Here is a 20,548-nt window from a genome sequence, read left to right as displayed (position 1 = left end):
TTCCTGTCAAAATTCTTGCAAATCTATAATACTGTTAAGACCAATAGAGTGGATCCTGAGGTCTACAGACTTATGCTCTTTTCTTTTGCGGTTAGAGACAGAGCTAGGATATGGTTGGATTCTCAACCTAAAGAAAGCCTAGACTCTTGGAAAAAGTTAGTCAATGCTTTCTTGGCCAAATTCTTTCCTCCTTAGAAAATGAGAAAAATCAGAGTAGAAGTTCAAATCTTCAGACAAAAAGAGGATGAATCCATCTATGAAGCTTGGAAAAGATACAAGCAACTAATCAGGAGGTGTCCTCCTGACATGCTCTCAGAATGGTCTATCCTAGGAATCTTCTATGATGGTTTGTCTGAGACGTCCAAAATATCATTGGACAGTTCTGCTGGTGGATCCCTCCACCTAAACAAAATGCCTGAACATGTAAAGAACTCATTGAGATGGTTGCAAACAACCAATTCATGTACACATTTGGGAGAAACCCTGTGAACAATGGGGTCCCTCAGAAGAAAGGAGTTCTTGAAGTTAACTCTCTGAGTGCCATATTGGCTCAGAATAAGCTATTGACCCAACATGTCAATATGATCTCTCAGCATTTGACTGGAATGTAAGCTGCAGCTGGTAGCACTCAAGAAGCTTCTTATGAAGTGGAAGCTTATGCTCATGACCAACCCACCATGGAAGAGGTGAATTACATGGGAGAACCCTATGGAAATACCTACAATCCCTTATGGAAGAATCATCCTAACCTTTCATGGAAGGATCAACAGAAGCCTTAGCAAGGCTTCAATAATAGTCAAGGTGGAAGGAATAAAAACAGGTTCAACAACAGACCACCATTCCCATCTTCTCAGGAACATATGGAGACTCCTAGGCAGAGCCTTTCTGACTTAGTCACTATAGTCTCCAACCTCTTTAAGACCACCCATAGTTTCATAACTGAAACAAAGTCCTCCATCAGAAATTTGGAGGTACAAGTTGGTCAACTAAGCAAGAAAATTCCTGAGACTCCTTCTGATACTCTTCCTAGTAACACTGAAGTAAACCCAAGAGAAGAGTGTAAGGCCATCACCATAGAGGCTGAGGCCGAATCTGGAGAGACTAAAATGGCGTTGAACTCTAGTAAGGAAGACCTTACTGGGCGTTGAACGCCCAAACTAGCATACAAGCTGGCGTTGAACGCCAGTAAGGAAGACCTTACTGGGTGTTCAACGCCCAAACTGGCTAAAAGCTTGGCGTTGAACGCCAGTGAAGAGGATCTCACTGGGTGTTCAATGCCCACAATGTCATCAAAGCTGGAACTGAATGCCCAAATTGGCAGCAATGCAGGCATTGAACGCCAATGAAGAGGTTCCTACTAAGTGTTCAATGCCCACCAAGGAAGTCTATATCCAAGAATTAAAGGAAGCCAAGGCTCATGTAGATACCATAAACGTTCCTTTGTATGCACTCCTGCAGTGCATGAGTTCTGATGAATACTCATCCTCTGATGAGGATGAAGACACTAGGGAAGAGCAAGTTGCTCGGTACCTAGGAGCCCTCATGAAGCTAAAGCTAAGCTATTTGGCATAAAACCCTTGGAGGAAGAACCTCCAGTGCTTACCAAAGAACTCAAAGCTTGCTTTGGTTTAGCAGAAGCTACCTCAAAAGCTTTCGGATCCCAGATGCTTCCTAATTCCTTGCACCATAGGCACTATGACCTTTGAGAAGGCTTTGTGTGACCTAGAGTCAAGTATAAACCTCATGCCACTCTCTATAATGGAGAAGTTGAGAATCTTTGAGGTACAGGCTGGAAATATCTCATTCGAGATGGCAGACAAGTCAATGAAGAAAGTATATGGCTTAGTAGAGGATGTCTTGGTGAAGGTTGAAGACCTTTACATCCCTGCAAACTTCATAATCTTAGATACTGGAGAAGATGAGGATGAATCCATCATCCTTGGAAGACCTTTCCTAGCCACTGCTAATACTATCATTGATGTAGCTAAGGGAGAACTGATTTTACAACTAGGGAAGGATCAAATCTTGTTCAACATGTCTCACCCCATCTCTCCCTCTGAGAAAAGAGAGATAACTGTGCAACACTTAGTGTTCCAACCATCTCTTTCAGTGCAGAGCTTTATTAAGCCCCCAAACACCAATTCTAAATTTGGTGTTGGGCAGCCATTGATGAGTCCATATTTGATGATGTATTTTGACTCAAAATTGGATAGATTCTAGCACATGAACTCACACTTAAGCACCAAAATAGTATACTTTTGTGTTTTATCCCTAATTTGATCCTAAATGTGAAAACATGTAATTTTGTGCTTAAAATGAGCAATTTAATTCTACTTTTATTCCATTTGATGCCATGACATGTTTGCTGAGTGTTTTCAGGCCTTAAAGGTAAGAATGAATAGCCAAAAGTGGAAGAAAGCATGTACAAGGGAGAAAAGATGAAGAAAAACAAGGAAAAGCACATACAGCAAGGTGTGCATGCGCACAAGCAAGCGTGCGTATGCACAAGACCGCATCAGCCAAGTGTGCGTGCGCACAAGTCAGCGTGCGTACACACAAGAGGAAATTTCCATGCGTGCGTGCGCAAAACTACCCGTGCGTACGCACAGGAACCAAAACAGCCGAGTGTGCGGACGCATACACCTGTGCGTCCGCACAGGTCCCTGCACGTGATTTCATTAAAGAAACGCATGCTGCACAATTTTGGGGGCCTTTGGCCCATTTTTGGAAGCTCCAATGCTGAAAGGGAAGTGCTATATCAAGGGGGATTGAAGCCATATAAAGGCATTAGAGTAGAAGGCTACTTTTTACATTTTTTAGCATAGTTAATTAGGAGTAGGAGTAGTGTAGAGTAGAGAGCTCTCCTAGGGTTTATGTAGTTTTCATGTAGCATTTTATAGCAAGCTTAATTTTGGATTTTGATCATCTTTATTGTAAGTACTCTTTAATTCCTCTTTAATTACATTATCTTTATTTTCATTTCCTTTGGTTCAAGCCTTTGTTTATATATGCAATTTTGAGTTCTTGAAGTTTTGATTGATGAATTTATTATTTCATGCCTTCTTTATGCTTGATTGCTTGTCTCTTGTTGATATTATTGATAGTTGGTTATAGTTTTCTATTTTTCCTTGCAATTTCCCATGTTTTACTTTTATGCACACAAGGTGTTTGTGAAAATTCCAACCTTAGATTTTGAGTAGATTTTCCCACCTTGGCTTGTGGTTTGAGTTCCTAGGATACTAGAGTCATAATGTCTGACATTTAGTGGTAATTCTTGGGTAGTTAGTTGATTCTTGTTTCCATTGACGCTAGCCTTTTATCAACTAGTTTGGTAAGTTGGTTAGGACTTATGGATTAAGGTCAATTATGCTTGCTTGACTTACTCCTCGATGGTTGGGGTTGACTAGGCGAGATTGACTCATCATAATTACCATAGTTGTGGTTATGGCGATGATAGGATTCCTAGGATCCTCATTCCCAAGTCAAGGCTCTTTTATTGCATTTATAGCATTTTCACTAGTTTTGATCTCACTTCCTTTTTAATTGCATTAATTCCAATTTTGATTATCTCTTAGTTCTTTGATTTCTTAGTTCTTTTAATCTTTCATTTCTTGCTTGAAAACCCCCTTTTCCTTACAACCGAAAGAGAAACACTTCCAATTGTGTCCTAGGGAGAACGACCCGAGGTTGAAGTACTCTCAATCTCGGTTATTTTGTATTGAATTTAAAAATTTGATTTGGGAATTAATTGTTGGTCTAGACTATACTTTCAACGACGGAATTCTATTTTGTGGAAATCTAGATCAACGATAAATTCTCTTTGTCAGCCATCAACAAGCACTGAGAACAAATGTACTAAGAAGAAAGTACCTAAAGGCTGGAGGGACAAGAAAGTCCCCACTGAAGGCCTCTCACCTGGCATGAGAGTTGTCTTCACCAAGAAGCCAGTCATACCAGATACAGTGAGTCGTATCCTGTCTCTAGAATATGTAGAGCACATCCATGAGAAGACAAAAAGCAAGTACACTGTAAGGGGCAAAATTCTGAGCCCATATCAATCTCCATAAGGAGTAACCGTCAAGCTAATGACGTTAAAGAAGCGCTTGTTGGGAGGTAACCCAGCCCTATTTAGTTATTTTTATTTCTTTTAATTACTTAAGTTTATTTTCTTTAATTATTTCCTTAGGTTCATGATCATGTGCAGTAGTTAGAACAAAGACAGAAAGGTTCAGAGATGAAAACAGAACACTCTGGATAGAGTGTCTTGCTGGCATTGAACGCCAGACAAGGAAGGCAGAGTGGGCGTTCAATGCCCACCAAGAGCAGCTAACCTAGTGTTGAACGCCACACAGGGTGTCTCTGCTGGGTATTCAACGCCTAATAAGACCAGCAAGCTAGCGTTGAACGCCAGCCATGGAGCAAAGGCTGGGCGTTCAACGCCCAAATTAGCAGAAGATAGACCTGGCATTGAACGCTAGGAAGGAGGTCCCTCCTGGGCGTTCAACACCCTAAATAGAGCAGGAAGCTGGCGTTGAACGCCAGCTATAGAGCATGAACTGGGCGTTCAACACCCATAAGGGGAGCAGGGAATTCGAATTCCCTAGCCTCTCAGGACCAGTGGGTCCCACAACATCTTCACCTATCCCACCTTCTTCTCTCTTCTTTTCACACTTTCCCACACACTCTTCTCTATAAACCCTCAACCAATCATATCCATACCTCTTTCCCAAAACCATCATAACTCCCACCAACCCCCACCCACTTCAAAATCAAATTTTCCTCCCATTTAACCCTCCCATGACGGAGCCCTACCCTACCCCAACCCTATAAATACCCCCTCTTACTAACCCTTCATACACACACTTCATACACTTTCAAACCCCTTTGGTCGAGCCCTCCTTCTCCCTCCGTCTCCATCTATTTTCTTCTTCTTCTACTCCATTCTTCTCTTTTGTTTATTTTTGCTCAAGGACGAGCAAAGATTTAAGTTTGGTGTTGGAAAAGCCTTGCTTTTTGCTTTCTATTACCACTTATGGCACCCAAGGTTGGAGAACCCTCTAGAAAGAGGAAAGAAAAGACCATAGCCGTGACCTCCCAATCTTGGAAGATGGAGAGATTCATCACCAAAGCCCACCAAGACCACTTCTATGAAGTAGTGGCAAAGAAGAAGGTGATCCCTGAGGTCCCTTTTAAGCTTAAGAAGAATGAGTATCTGGAGATCCGACATGAAATTCGGAGATGAGGTTGGGAAGTCCTAACCAATCCCATCCAAGAGGTTGGAATCTTAATGGTGCAAGAGTTCTTTGCTAATGCATGGGTCACGAAAAACCATGACATTAGTGTGAACCCAATTCCCAAAAATTGGAGCACCATGGTCTGAAGAAGAATCTTGGACTTCAGTCCGGAAAGCGTGAGGTTGGCGTTCAACTTGCCTTTGATGCAAGGAGACCTATATCCTTACACTAGAAGAGTCAACCATGATTAGAGACTGGATCAAGTGCTCACAGACATCTGTGTGGAAGGAGCACAGTGGAAAAGGGATTCCCAAGGCAAGCCCATTCAACTAAGAAGGCTTGACGTCAAGCCCATAGCTAGAGGATGGTTGGAATTCATCCAACGCTCTATTATCCCTACTAGCAACCGATCCGAAGTGACCATAGACCGAGCCATCATGATCCATTGCATCATGCTTGGGAATGAGGTAGAAGTACATGAGTTGATACCCCAGGAGTTGTACAAAGTGGCGGATAAGCCCTCCACTCAAGCAAGGTTAGCTTTCCCTCATCTTATTTGTCACCTATGCAATTCAACTGGAATTGTCATAGAAGGAGACATCTTTATTGAGGAAGACAAGCCCATCACTAAAAGAAGGATGGAGCATACTAGAGAGCCGGCACTTGAAGAAATAACATGAGCATGTGGAGCTGCCTCAACATGAGATTCCTGAGATGCCTCAAGGGATGTATTTCCTCCTCAAAGCTGTTGGGATCAATGGCATACCTCTATGGGAGAATTAAGCTCTAACATGAATCAGTTGAGGATGGAGCATCAAGAGCATTCCACCATCCTCAATAAAATTAGAGAAGATTAAAGAGTTATGAGGGAAGAACAACAGAGACAAGGGTGTGACATTGAAGATATCAAGCCCTCTATTGGATACTCTAGAGGAAGTGGTAGCCGCCGTCACTAAGGTGACCACGTTCCATCACCCCTTGCTTTTATGTTAATTTTCTATTTTCCATTATGTTTTAGTGTCTGTCTCTTGTTTTTATTGCATGATCACTTCTATCTATGTCTTAAAGCTATAAAATGTTCCATATATCTCTTACCTTACTTAAAAGAAAATTTTATTTAAAAAGAATTGAGAGATACATGAATTTCGAGTTCTATAATAAGAATAGCCAATTATTTTGATGTGGTGGCATTGCTTTTGTTTTCTGAATGTATGAATAAACAGTGCATGATTGAAGTTGGAATTAAGAATGTTGGCTCTTGAAAGAATAATGAAAAAGGAGAAGTATTATTGGTAATCTAAAAAATCCAAAAGAAAAATTGATTCTTGAAGTAAGAAAAAGCAGTAAAATGAAAAAGAAAAAGCATGTTGCAATAAAAGAAAAAATTAAATAAATATAAATATGCATGCAAAAAAGAAAGAAAGAAATAAAAAGCAGAAAAATCCAATAGCTCTTTAAACCAAAAGGCAAAAGCATGGGTCCAAGGCTTTGAGCATCAATGGTTAGGAGGGCCTAAAAGAAATCTTGGCCTAAGTGGCTCAAACAAGTTGTCCCTAACTATATGCTTGTGGTGTGAAAGTGTCAAGTGAAAAGCTTGAGACTGAGCAGTTAAAGTCGTGATCCAAAGATCCAAAGAGTGTGCTTAAGAACTCTAGACACCTCTATCTGGGGATTCAAGCAAAGCTGAATCAAAATCCGAAAGGGTTCATGATAAACCACTATTTTATGGTTTATCTTGTGCTAAATTGAGTGGTTTTTATCAACTCTTTGCACACTTATTCATACAATTTGCATGGTTTTACAAATCCTTCCCAGTTTTATTCTATGGTTGAAAACTTGCTTCCTAAGACTCTAAATTGTATATTTTTAACTCTCCTTTCATACCATTCGATGCCGTGATCCGTGCGTTAAGTGTTTTCAGGCTGTATAGGGCAGGAATGGCTTAAAGGATGGAGAGGAAGCTTGCGAAAATGGAAGGAAAACAAGAAATAAAGGAGATGACCAGCAAGGATCGACGCGCATACATGGCTCACGCGTGCGCGTGATTTAGAGATTTTCACAGCGACGCGTGCGCGTACCTAACGCGTAAGCCTGACAAGTGAGATTGCACAGCGACGCGTGCACGTAACTGATGCGTACGTGTGACATGCGAAGAGGACCATCAACGCGTACACGTGACTGACGCATACGTGTGACGTGTGCCATGTGCAGAAATCGCAGAAGACGCTGGGGTCGATTTTGGGCTGAGTTTGGACCCAGTTTTCGGCCCAGAAACACGGACTAGAGCCAAGGGACAAGCAGAGACTTAAGACACATTCACTTTTACATAATTTTAGTTTTTAGTTTTGAATGGGATAGAGAAAAATCACCACTTCCTCTAGGGTTCTTCACATTCATAGATTTTTAGTTTTATGCTTTTAATTTGGGTATTGAGAAGAGTTACTACCTTCGTTGAAGTCTCTATCATTTTAGTTTGTTTTCTTGTTTCCTTACTCTTTTATCACCCATTTACCCTGTTCAGAGTTACATATGGATATCTTGATTTTGGAATTTATTAATGCAAGGAATTATTTTTACCTTTAATTAATTTTCTGTTATTACTTTATTTGAATTTTCATGTCTTCTTTTCTTTCCCTTTTATCGTTTATGAAAATGGCATTCATATCAATGGAGTAGACTTCTAACTTGACTTGGGAGTTGATTAAAAGGAGACCCTTGAGTTGGAATACTCAAGTGTTAATTGGAATTTGGAAGTTGTTGGCTGGCTCTCTAGTCACTAACGCTAATCCTTCCATAGGAGAGGATTAGGACTTGTGAATTCGAGCTGGTTCAGTTACTTGACCTTTCTTTATTCGGTAAGGGATAACTAAGTAGAAACAACAACCTTTTACCTTTACACTTGGGAAAATTCAACAAGGATAGAACTTCCAATTAATCTTCTCTTGGTCAAGGCTTCTTTATTTCAAATATATAAAACCTCTTGTTAATTTTCATTGCTTTAATTAATAATTATTTTAATTTCCCGTTCTCCAACTCTAAAAATTCTCAGAAAATTCCTGACCAATAAATTGCACTCTTTTGTCAACTCGATGGGAGACGACCTGAGAATTCTACTCCCAGTATTTTATTCTTAAATTGTGACAACCCTTTTAAATTGATAAGCGGAATTTTCGTCGGTTAAGAATTGTACTTGCGACGCTATTTTCTCTATAAATTCTTAATCGGCAATTTCCCGCCCATCAAGTTTTGGCGCCATTGCCGGGAAATTGCAATAGTGTGTTAAATTATTGGTTGGTGTAAATATTTTTTTATTTAGATATTTGCATATTTTATTTTATTTTATTACCATGAGCTATATGTTTCTTTCATTGAATGACGCCTTCACTACCTGATCCGAGCTTAGCCGCGTTTGATCCTGAAATCGAAAGAACTATTTCATGTATTAGGTGAGCTCGGCGTCGGTTAGCCTCTGAGGGTGAATTTGAAGCGCCATTTGAGGAAGAAACAAGCTCCTCTTCTACTGTATGTTGGGTTCACCGTCGTCAGTGGCTACCTCCCGTCCTCTCAATGAAAAAGGTCTATGTACATGGCTAATCATCTGTCGGTTCTCACTTATATTGGAATAAGATCCATTGATCCTTTTGCGTCTGTCACTACGCCGAATACTTGTGAGTTTGAAGCTCGTCACAGTCATCCCTTCCTAAATCCTACTCAGAATACCACAGACATGGTTTAGACGTTCCGGATCTCAAGCATGGCCGCCAATTAATTCTAGCTTTTACCACGAAGACTCTGGATTCATGGAGTTGAACGCTCTGTTGTCAGGAGAGGCAATCAAACTCCTGAACCAGGAACCCAAGAGATATACACTCAAGCTATTATAGATAGAACGTAAGTGGTTGTCAGGCACGTGTTCATAGGTAAAGAATGATGATGAGTGTCACGGATCATCACATTCTTCATGGTTAGGTACGAGTGAATATCTTAGAACAGAAACAAGCGTGTTGAATAGAAAATATAAGTAATTGCATTAATTCATCAAGACACAGCAGAGCTCCTCGCCCCCAATCATGGAGTTTAGAGACTCATGCCGTAGAGATACAATGTAAAACATGAAAAAATGTCATGAGATCCCAAATAGATCTCTAAAAGTAGATTTTATATTAAGCTAGTGACCTAGGTTTACAGAAATTGAGTAAACTATGATAGATAATGCAGAAATCCACTTCCGGGGCCCACTTGGTGTGTGCTTGGGCTGAGCATTGAAGCTTCCATGTGTAGAGACTTTATTTGGAGTTAAACGCTAGGTTGTAGCCTGTTTCTGGCATTTAACTCTGGTTTGCAACCTGTTTCTGGCGTTTAACGCCAGAATAGGGTAAGGACTTGGGGTTAAACACCAATTTACATCGTCATAACTTGGGCAAAGTATGAAATATTATATATTGCTGGAAAGCCCTGGATGTCTACTTTCCAACGCAATTGAGAGCGCACCAATTGGGCTTCTGTAGCTCCAGAAAATCCATTTCGAGTGCAGGGAGGTCAGAATCCAACAGCATCTGCATCCTTTTTCAGCCTCTGAATCAGATTTTTGCTCAGGTCCCTCAATTTCAGCCAGAAAATACCTGAAATTACAGAAAAATACACAAACTCATAGTAAAGTCCAGAAATGTAATTTTTGCAATAAAACTAATAAAAATATATTAAAAAGTAGGTAGATCCTACTAAAAACTATATGAAAATACCCCCAAAAAGCGTATAAAATATATGCTCATCACAACACCAAACTTAAACTGTTGCTTGTCCTCAAGAAACTAGTTAAATAAAATAGGATAGAAAATCAAGGGGTAATAACATCTCAGAGTTTCATTTGAAGCACAAATTCTCATTAGATGAGCGGGACTAGTAGCTTTTTGCTTCCGAACAGTTTTGGTATCTCCATTTATCCTATGAAGTTCAGAATGATTGGCATCTATAGGAACTCAGAATTCAGATAGTGTTATTAATTCTCCTAGTGTAGTATGTTGATTCTTTAACACAGCTACTTTATGAGTCTTGGCCATGGCCCTAAGCACTTTTTTTTTTCCAGTATTACCACCGGATACATAAATGCCATAGACACATAACTGAGTGAACCTTTTCAGATTGTGGCTCAGCTTTGCTAGAGTCCCCAGTTAGAGGTGTCCAGAGTTCTTAAGCACACTCTTTTTGCTTCGGACCATGACTTTAACCGCTCAGCCTCAAGTTTTTCACTTGACACCTTCACGCCACAGGCACATGGTTAGGGACAGCTTGGTGTAGCCGCTTAGGCCAGGATTTCATTCCTTTAGGCCCTCCTATCCATTAATGCTCAAAGTCTTGGATCCTTTTTACCCTTGCCTTTTAGTTTAAAGGGTTGTTGGCTTTTTTTTTTCACTGCTTTTTCTTGTTTCAAGAATCAATTTTTATGATTTTTCAGATTATCAATAACAGCTCTCCTTTTTCATCATTCTTTCAAGAGCCAACAAGTTTAACATTCATGAACAACAATATTAAAAATATGCACTATTCAAGCATTCATTCAGAAAACAAAAAGTATTACCACCACATATAAATAATTTGAATTTTTCTTATTAAAAACTCAAAAATAAAATTGCCTCCTTATTCTAAAAATTTGCTATTTTATTCATGTTCAGTGATGATAAGAAAGATATTTTATAACTTATTTGGGGGATAAAAATAAAAATGAAAATAAAAATACTAATTACTACTACTCATATAACTTCTAAGGTAGATTTCTAATAGTAAAAATTGTAACAGAGTTAAGACTAATATTAGGACTCAACAATCTTTATTTTGGGAGATGGATGTTCCTTTAGTCTGTGGGGTGCTTGGCCCTTCAAGAGACAGCTTCTGGCGCTTTAGCTTCTGTAGTTCATGCCCCTGCTCCTCTTGTTCCTTCAACAGTTTGTAGAGCATGCTATTTTGAACTTGCTGTTCTTCCTTCAGTTGATCCATAGCTTCTTGCAGCTTGGTGACAGATGCTTCTAAGCGGGTCCAGTAATCCATCTGAGGGATTTCTGGGAGGAACTCCTGTGCCCTCCTTTTGATGGAGTTATCCTGCACTTGTTGTCTTTCCATTAATTTTTTGGTGATTGGTTGCTCGACTGGGATATACTCATCCACTCCCATCTTCACCTCAGCATCTTTACATAGCAGAGATATCAGGTTTGGGTAAGCCAATTTGGCGTCAGTGGAGTTCTTGTTTGCAATTGTGTAGAGCTCACAAGAAATCAGATGATGGATCTCCACTTCATTTCCCAGCATAATGCAGTGGATCATCACTGCTCTTTTGACAGTGACTTCAAAGCGGTTTCTGGTGGGCAGTATAGAGCGCCCAATGAAGTCCAGCCAGCCCCTAGCAATTGGTTTGAGATCTCCTCTCTTGAGTTGATTTGGGACACCCTTTGTATTGGTTATTCACTTGGTTCCAGGGATGCATATGTCCTCTAGAACTTGGTCTAAGCGCTTATCAAATTTCACCATTCTCCTGTTAAAGGATTCTGGATCATCTTGTAGTTGAGGCAGCTTGAAGACCGCTCTTATTTTGTCATGGTGGAAGTACATAATCTTGCCTCTGACCAAGGTTCGAAAGGTATAGAAAGCGGCTCCAGTTAATCTTTGCTTATCTGTTTGCCACAGATTTGCGTAGAATTCCTGAACCATGTTTCTACCCACCTTTGTCTCAGGATTAGCCAGAATTTCCCAGCCTCTGTTTCGAATCTGCTCTTGGATCTCTGGATATTCGTCTTCTTTCAGATCGAATTTAACTTCCGGGATCACTGTTCTTAGACCCATTATTTTGTAGTAATGGTCTGCATGTTCTTTGGTTAAGAACCTCTCTTGATTCCAAAGTGGTTGTGGAATATTCTCTTTCTTGCCTCTTGAAGTGGCTTGTTTTCCCTTAGGAGCCATGATCTTAGTGAGACTTAGCTCAGTGATCACGAAAAGTACACCAAACTTAGAGGTTTGCTTGTCCTCAAGCAAAAGAAAAGAAAGGAGACTAATAGAAGGAAGGACAAATTCGAATTGTGGAGGAGAGGAGGAGGCCGAATGTGAATTTAAAGAGGAGGGGTTGGGTTCAAAAATTATGAAAAAGATATGATAGAAGATATGATTTGTAAAAAGATGATTATGATATGCAAAAGATATAATTTTAAAATTGAAAAGATAAGATAGAGATTTGAAAAAGATAAATCTAATTTCTGAAAAGATAGTATGATTAGTTGAAAAATATTTGAAAAGAATTTAAAAAGATAGATGAGTTTTGAAAAAGATTTGAGAAGAATTTGAAGAAGAATGAAGAGATTTTTAGGATTGAGATTATTTTGAAATTGAAATTGAAAAAAATGAGAATTTGTAACATGTTCATGCAAGAAATCATGGATGGAAACATGAAAAATTGAAAAAAAAAAATTGAATTGAAAAACAAAATTCCTCCCCTTCCACACTTCTAGTGTTAAATGCCCAGTTGTAGCTTGTTTTGGGCGTTTAACGCCCAGCCAGGTACCCTGACTGGCGTTAAACGCCAGAAATCCTTTGTCACTGGGCGTTTTTCTAAACACCCAAATATCCCTCTTACTGGCGTTTTCTTGCCAGTGAGTTCTTTTTCCCTGTTTTGTGCTCTAATCCTTCTGTAACTCTGTGAACTTATGCAATTGATACTTTACCTTGAAGATCATTTATATTAAACTCGTATAATTATTATTTAAATAACAAATAAGCCTTGCTAATGGCTGGGTTGCCTCCCAGCAAGCGCTTCTTTATTGTCTTTAGTTGGACCTTGCTGAGCTTTTAATCTAGCCTCAGCTTTGAGCACTCTTGCTCAACATTGCCTTCAAGATAATGCTTGATTCTCTGTCCATTAACAATGAACTTCTTATTAGAATCAATGTCTTGAAGCTCCACATAGCCATATGGTGACACACTTGTAATCACATATGGTCCCCTCCACCGGGATTTCAGTTTCCCGGGGAATAGTCTGAGCCTAGAGTTAAACAGCAGAACCTTCTGTCATGGTTCAAAGACTCTAGATGACAGCTTTCTGTCATGTCACCTTTTTGGTTTCTCTTTGTAAAGCTTGGCATTTTCGAAAGTAGTGAGTCTGAATTCCTCTAGCTCATTCAGCTGGAGCAATCTTTTTTCTCCAGCTAATTTAGCATCAAAGTTTAGGAATCTGGTTGCCCAGTAGGCCTTATGCTCCAGTTCCACGGGCAGATGACAGGCCTTACGATACACAAGCTGGTATGGAGAGGTCCCTATAGGAGTCTTGAATGCTGTTCTGTATGCCCACAGAGCGTCATCCAAGCTTCTTGCCCAATCCTTTCTACGGGTACTTACAGTCCGTTCCAGGATTCTTTTTATTTCTCTATTAGAGACTTCAGCTTGCCTATTTGTCTGTTGATGATACGGAGTTGCCACCTTGTGGCTAATTCCATATAGGACCATAGCAGAGTAAAGCTGTTTGTTGCAGAAGTGAGTGCCCCCATCACTGATTAGTGCTCTAGGGACACCAAACTTGCTGAAGATATGCTTCTGGAGGAACTTCAGCACTGTCTTAGTATCATTGGTGGGTGTTGCAATGGCCTCTACCCATTTGGATACATAGTCGACTGCCACCAGAATATAAGTGTTTGAATATGATTGTAGGAAAGGCCCCATGAAGTCAATACCCCATACGTCAAACAACTCAATCTCTAAGATCCCTTGCTGAGGCATGGCGTAACTGTGAGGAAGATTACCAGCTCTCTGACAGCTGTCACAGTTACGCACAAACTCTCGGGAGTCTTTATAGAGAGTGGGCTAGTAGAAGCCACATTGGAGACTTTTGTGGCTGTTCGCTCACCTCCGAAGTGTCCTCCATATTGTGATCCATGACAATGCCATAGGATCTTCTATGCTTCTTTTCTAGGCACACACCTATGGATTATGCCGTCTGCACATCTCTTAAAGAGATATGGTTCATCCCACAGGTAGTACTTTGCATCAGTAATTAATTTTTTCTTTTGTTGCTTGCTGTACTCTTTGGGTATGAATCTTGCAGCTTTATAGTTTGCAATGTCTACAAACCATGGTATTTCCTGGATGGCAAACAGTTGCTCATTCGGAAAGGTTTCAGATATCTCAATAGAGGGAAAGGACGCCCCTTCTACTGGTTCTATCCGGGACAGATGATCAGCCACTTGGTTCTCTGTCCCTTTTCTGTCTCTTATTTCTATATCAAACTCTTGCAGAAGCAACACCCATCTTATGAGCCTGGGTTTTGAATCCTGCTTCGTGAGTAGATATTTAAGAGTAGCATGGTCAGTGTACACAATCACTTTTGATCCTACTAAGTATGATCTAAACTTGTCAATGGCATAAACCACTACAAGTAATTCTTTTTCTGTGGTTGTGTAATTTTTCTGGGAATCATTTAAAACACGGCTAGCATAATAAATGACATGCAAAAGCTTGTTATGCCTTTGTCCCAGTACTGCACCAATGGCATGGTCACTGGCATCATACATTAGTTCAAATGGTAATGTCCAGTCGGGTGCAGAAATAACTGGTGCTGTGACCAGCTTAGCTTTCAGAGTTTCAAACGCCTGCAAACACTCTGTGTCAAACACAAATGGCGTGTCAGCAGCTAGCAGATTGCTCAAAGGTTTTGCAATTTTTGAAAAATCCTTTATAAACCTCCTATAGAATCCTGCATGCCCCAGAAAGCTTCCGATTGCCTTAACATTAGCAGGTGGTGGTAATTTTTCAATTACTTTCACTTTAGCTTGATCCACCTCTATTCCCTTGTTTGAAATTTTATGCCCAAGGACAATTCCTTCAGTCACCATAAAGTGACATTTTTCCCAGTTTAAAACTAGGTTAGTCTCTTGGCATCTTTTCAGAACAAGTGCTAAATGGTCAAGGCAGGAGCTAAATGAGTCTCCAAATATTGAAAAGTCATCCGTGAAGACTTCCAAAAATTTCTCTACCATATCAGAGAAGATAGAGAGCATGCACCTCTGAAAGGTTGCAGGTGCATTGCACAGACCAAAAGGCATCCTTCTGTAGGCAAACACTCCAGAAGGACATGTGAATGCTGTTTTCTCTTGGTCTTGAGGATCTACTGCAATTTGGTTGTAACCAAAATAGCCATCCAAAAAGCAGTAGTATTCATGACCTGCTAGTCTCTCAAGCATCTGGTCTATGAATGGTAAAGAAAAGTGATCCTTTTTGGTGACTGTATTGAGCCTTCTGTAGTCAATGCACATACGCCACCCTGTAACTGTTCTTGTAGGAACTAGTTCATTTTTTCATTATGAATCACTGTCATGCCTCCCTTCTTTGGGACGACTTGGACAGGGCTCACCCAGGGGCTATCAGAAATGGGATAAATGATCCCAGCCTCTAGTAATTTAGTGACCTCTTTCTGCACCACCTCCTTCATGGCTGGATTTAGCCGCCTCTGTGGTTGAACCACTGGCTTAGCATTATCCTCCAATAGGATCTTGTGCATGCATCTGGCTGGGCTAATGCCCCTAAGATCACTTATGGACCACCCAAGAGCTGTCTTGTGTGTCCATAGTACCTGAATTAGTGCTTTCTCTTCCTGTGGCTCTAAAGCAAAGCTTATGATTACAGGATAAGTGACACCTTCTCCCAGAAATGCATATTTCAGGGATGGTGGTAGTGGTTTGAGCTCGAGTTTAGGAGGTTTCTCCTCTTCCTGAGGAGTTTTTAGGGGTTCTTTTATTTCCTCTGATTCCTCCAGGTCAGGCTGAACATCCTTGAAGATGTCCTCTAACTCTTATTCGAGACACTCAGCCATATTGATCTCCTCTACCAGGGAGTCAATAATATCAACACTCATGCAGTCCTTTGATGTGTCTGGATGCTTCATTGCCTCAATAGCATTCAGCCTGAATTCATCCTCATTGACTCTCAGGGTTACTTCCCCTTTTTGGAAGTCAATGAGGGTTCGTCCAGTTGCTAGGAAAGGTCTTCCCAAAATGAGAGTTGCACTTTTGTGCTCCTCCATCTTCAGCACTACAAAGTCAGTGGGAAAGGCAAATGGCCCAACTGTGACAATCATGTCCTCAATTATACCTAATGGATATTTAATGGAGCCATCAACAAGTTGAAGATAGATCCGAGTTGGTTTGACCTCTTCAGTCAAGCCAAGCTTTCTGATAGTGGATGCAGGGATTAGGTTGATACTTGCCCCAAGATCAAACAGAGCTGTCTTGGTGCAAGTGCCCTATAATGTGCATGGTATCATAAAGCTTCCAGGATCTCTAAGCTTCTCTGGTAAGCTCTTTAGGATGATTGCACTGCATTCTTCAGTTAGAAAAACTCTTTCAGTTTCTCTCTAATCCTTCTTATGACTTAAGATTTCTTTCATGAACTTAGCATAAGAGGGTATTTGCTCAAGTGCCTCTGCAAACGGAATCTTGATTTCAAGAGTCCTGAGATAGTCTGTAAAGCGGGCAAATTGTTTATCCTGTTCCGCTTGGCGGAGTTTCTGAGGATAAGGAATCTTGGCTTTGTATTCTTCAACCTTAGTTGCTGCAGGTTTATTTCCTACAGAGATGGTTGGAGAAGCCTTCTTGGAGGGGTTATCATCAGCACTCTCAGGTGTTTGATCCCTCACTGGCATTTGAACACCAGGATTAGGGTTTGGATGGGCGTTTAACGCCAACTTTCCACCCTTTTCTGGCGTTTGAAAGCCAGAATGATTCCTCTCTGGGCTCTTACTGTCCTCAGAGGGATTTTGGGCGGTGGTTTGGTCATCCTCTGTCAGTTGTTCCTTTCTTGGCTTTCTGCTACCTATAGCCGAATTACTCAATGTCTTCCCACTCCTTAGTTGAACAGCTTGGCATTCTTCTGTTATCTGTTCAGATAACTGCTGTCTTGTCTGATTCAATTGTACTTCCATATTCTTGTTAGCATTCTCAGTGTTCTGTAGCATCTCCTTAAATTCTGCTAATTGTCTTGTTATAGAAGATAGTTGCTGATTGAGTTCAGTAACTTGTTCTTGAGGACTAAAGTCAGTAGATACTGCTTCAGCTTCTTCTTTCATGGAGGGCTCACTATTTATGTAAAGATACTGATTTCTAGCAACTGTATCGATGAGTTCTTAAAACTCTTCAATTGTCTTTTTCATGTGTATAGATCCACTAGCTGAGTGGTCTAGAGATATCTGAGCTTTTTCTGTAAGTCCATAGTAAAAGATGTCTAACTGCACCCACTCTGAAAATATTTCAGAGGGGCATCTCCTTAGCATCCCTCTGTACCTCTCCCAGGCATCATAAACAGGTTCATCATCTCCTTGTTTGAAGCCTTGGATGTCCAGCCTTAGCTGTGTCATCCGTTTAGGAGGGAAATATTGATTCAGGAATTTTTCTGACAGCTGTTTCCATGTTCTTATGCTTGCTGTGGGCTGGTTATTTAACCACCTCTTAGCTTGATCTTTCACAACAAATGGAAATAGTAATAGTCTGTAGACATCCTGATCTACCTCCTTGTCACGTACTGTGTCAGCAATTTGCAAAAACTATGCCAGAAACTCAGTAGGTTCTTCTTGCGGAAGACCGGAATACTGGCAATTTTGCTGCACCATGACAATGAGCTGAGGATTTAGCTCAAAACTACTTGCTTTGATGGGGGGGGGGTATACAGATACTACTCCCATATGCAGCAGTAATGGGGTTAGCATATGAACCCAAAGTCCTTCTGGACTGTTCATTTCCGCTTAGATACATGATGGAGAAAGGGAGATGATGTGAGTTATAAGTAAAAAATATTTTTATTTTTATTTTAATTAAGTAGAAGCAAACCGAATAATTAAGATTAATAAGATAAAATAAAATAATTAGAAAATAAAATATAGATTTTGAAAACTAAAAGAAAAATAAACTTGAAAACTAGAATAATTACTTAATTAAGAAGATTTGAAAAACTTTTGATATGATTTTTGAAAAAAATTTTGAATTTTAAAATTTCAAAACTAAGATAAGATAGAATAAAAGGTTTTAAGCTTAAAATCTGAATTTTTAAAGGAAATTTCGAAAATTAATTAAATTAAAGGGAAAAGATATTTTTGAAATTAATGAAGAAGGAGAAAAACAGCAAAAATGACACCAAACTTAAATTTTTAGATCAAAACAAAGAAAATAAACAGGAAAACTTTAAACACCACGATGAACACTAAGAACAACTTTTAAAAAAAATATTAAAAAAACAGAAACACAAAAGACACCAAACTTAAAATATGAAACTAAACTCAAACGGAAGACTCTAAACCAAAAAGAAAAATTTTCCTAATCTAAGCAACAAAATAAACCGTTAGTTGTCCAAACTCAAACAATCCCCGGCAACGGCGCCAAAAACTTGGTGCACAAAATTATGATTCACAACTCCGCACAACTAACCAGCAAGTGCACTGGGTCGTCCAAGTAATACCTTACGTGAGTAAGGGTCGATCCCACGAAGATTGTCGGCTTGAAGCAAGCTATGGTTATTTTGTAACTCTTAGTCAGGAAATTAGTAATGAAAATGATTATGTTTATGAAGAATAAATAGCATAAATTAAATAATACTTGTTATGCAGTAATGGAGAACAGATTGAGGTTTTGGAGATGCTTTGTCTCTGAGTCACTGCTTTCCTTCCATCTTCTTCTTCGCGCATGCAAGGCTCCTTCCATGGCAAGCTATATGTTGGGTTTCACCGTCGTCAATGGCTACCTCCCGTCCTCTCAGTGAAAAATGTCCATGTACATGGCTAATCATCTGTCGGTTCTCACTTGTATTCGAATAAGATCCATTGATCCTTTTGCATCTGTCACTACGCCCAATACTTGTGAGTTTGAAGCTCGTCACAGTCATCCCTTCCCAGATCCTACTCAGAATACCATAGATATGGTTTAGACGTTCCGGATCTCAAGCATGGCGGCCAATTGATTCTAGCTTTTACCACGAAGACTCTGGATTCATGGAGTTGAACGCTCTGTTGTCAGGAGAGGCAATCAAACTCCTGAACCAGGAACCCAAGAGATATACACTCAAGCTATTACAGATAGAACGTAAGTGGTTGTCAGGCACACGTTCATAGGTAAAGAATGATGATGAGTGTCACAGATCATCACATTCTTTATGGTTAGGTACGAGTGAATATCTTAGAACAAAAACAAGCGTGTTGAATAGAAAATAGAAGTAATTGCATTAATTCATCAAGACACAACAGAGCTCCCCGCCTCCAATCATGGAGTTTAGAGACTTATACCGTAGAGATACAATGTAAAACGTGAAAAAATGTCATGAAATCCCAAATAGATCTCTAAAAGTAGTTTTTATACTAAGCTAGTGACCTAGGTTTACAGAAATTGAGTAAACTAAGATAGATAATGCAGAAATCCACTTCTGGGGCCCACTTGGTGTGTGCTTGGGCTGAGCATTGAAGCTTCCATATGTAGAGACTTTATTTGGAGTTAAACGCCAGGTTGTAGCCTGTTTCTGGTGTTTAACTCTAGTTTGCAACCTGTTTCTGGCGTTTAACGCCGAATAGGGTAAGGACTTCGGGTTAAACACCAATTTACGTCGTCATAACTTGGGCAAAGTATGGAGTATTATATATTTTTGGAAAGCCGTGGATGTCTACTTTCCAACGCAATTGAGAGCGCACCATTTGGGCTTCTGTAGCTCCAGAAAATCCATTTCGAGTGCAAGGAGGTCAGAATCCAACAGCATCTGCAGTCCTTTTTCAGCCTCTGAATCAGATTTTTGCTCAGGTCCTTCAATTTCAGCCAGAAAATACCTGAAATTACACAAAAACATACAAACTCATAGTAAAGTCCAGAAATGTGATTTTTGCAATAAAACTAATAAAAATATATTAAAAAGTAGCTAGATCATACTAAAAACTATATGAAAATACCCCCCAAAAGCGTATAAAATATCCGCTCATCACCTTGGCAGCTACCAGCAACTACTATAACCGCCCGAATCAAGGGAACTATCAACAAGGCGGTAATTATAACCAAGGTGAAAACTACAATCAAGGTTGGCAAGATAACTCCAACCAAGGATGGAGAGATAATTCCAACCAAGGATGGAGGGACAACTATAACCAAGGAGGCAGAGACAATGGTGGAAATCAGAGGTGGAACAACAACAACAATCAGCAGAACTGGTATCAATAGAACCCTCCCTACCAACAGCAGAACCAAGGCCAGGCTTACCGAGCACCCCACCAAAGGCAATCCCAAGCACCTCAGAACAACCAACAGTAAGCCCCTAAAATT

General features: G+C 40.0%; 1 non-coding gene across 1 annotated transcript; it reads right to left on the bottom strand.

Moving 5' to 3' along the window:
- Positions 1-204: 204 nt before the first annotated feature.
- LOC112739293 (small nucleolar RNA R71) lies at positions 205-313 on the bottom strand. The gene has a single exon (XR_003170225.1). It is a non-coding gene; the product is annotated as a small nucleolar RNA R71 (small nucleolar RNA).
- Between the last annotated feature and the right edge of the window lie 20,235 nt (positions 314-20,548).

Source organism: Arachis hypogaea, chromosome 13 (genome assembly GCF_003086295.3).
Source record: "Arachis hypogaea cultivar Tifrunner chromosome 13, arahy.Tifrunner.gnm2.J5K5, whole genome shotgun sequence".
NCBI lineage: Eukaryota > Viridiplantae > Streptophyta > Magnoliopsida > Fabales > Fabaceae > Arachis > Arachis hypogaea.
The sequence above is the reverse complement of the archived record's forward strand: the minus strand, read 5'-3'. Positions and strand labels throughout refer to the sequence as shown.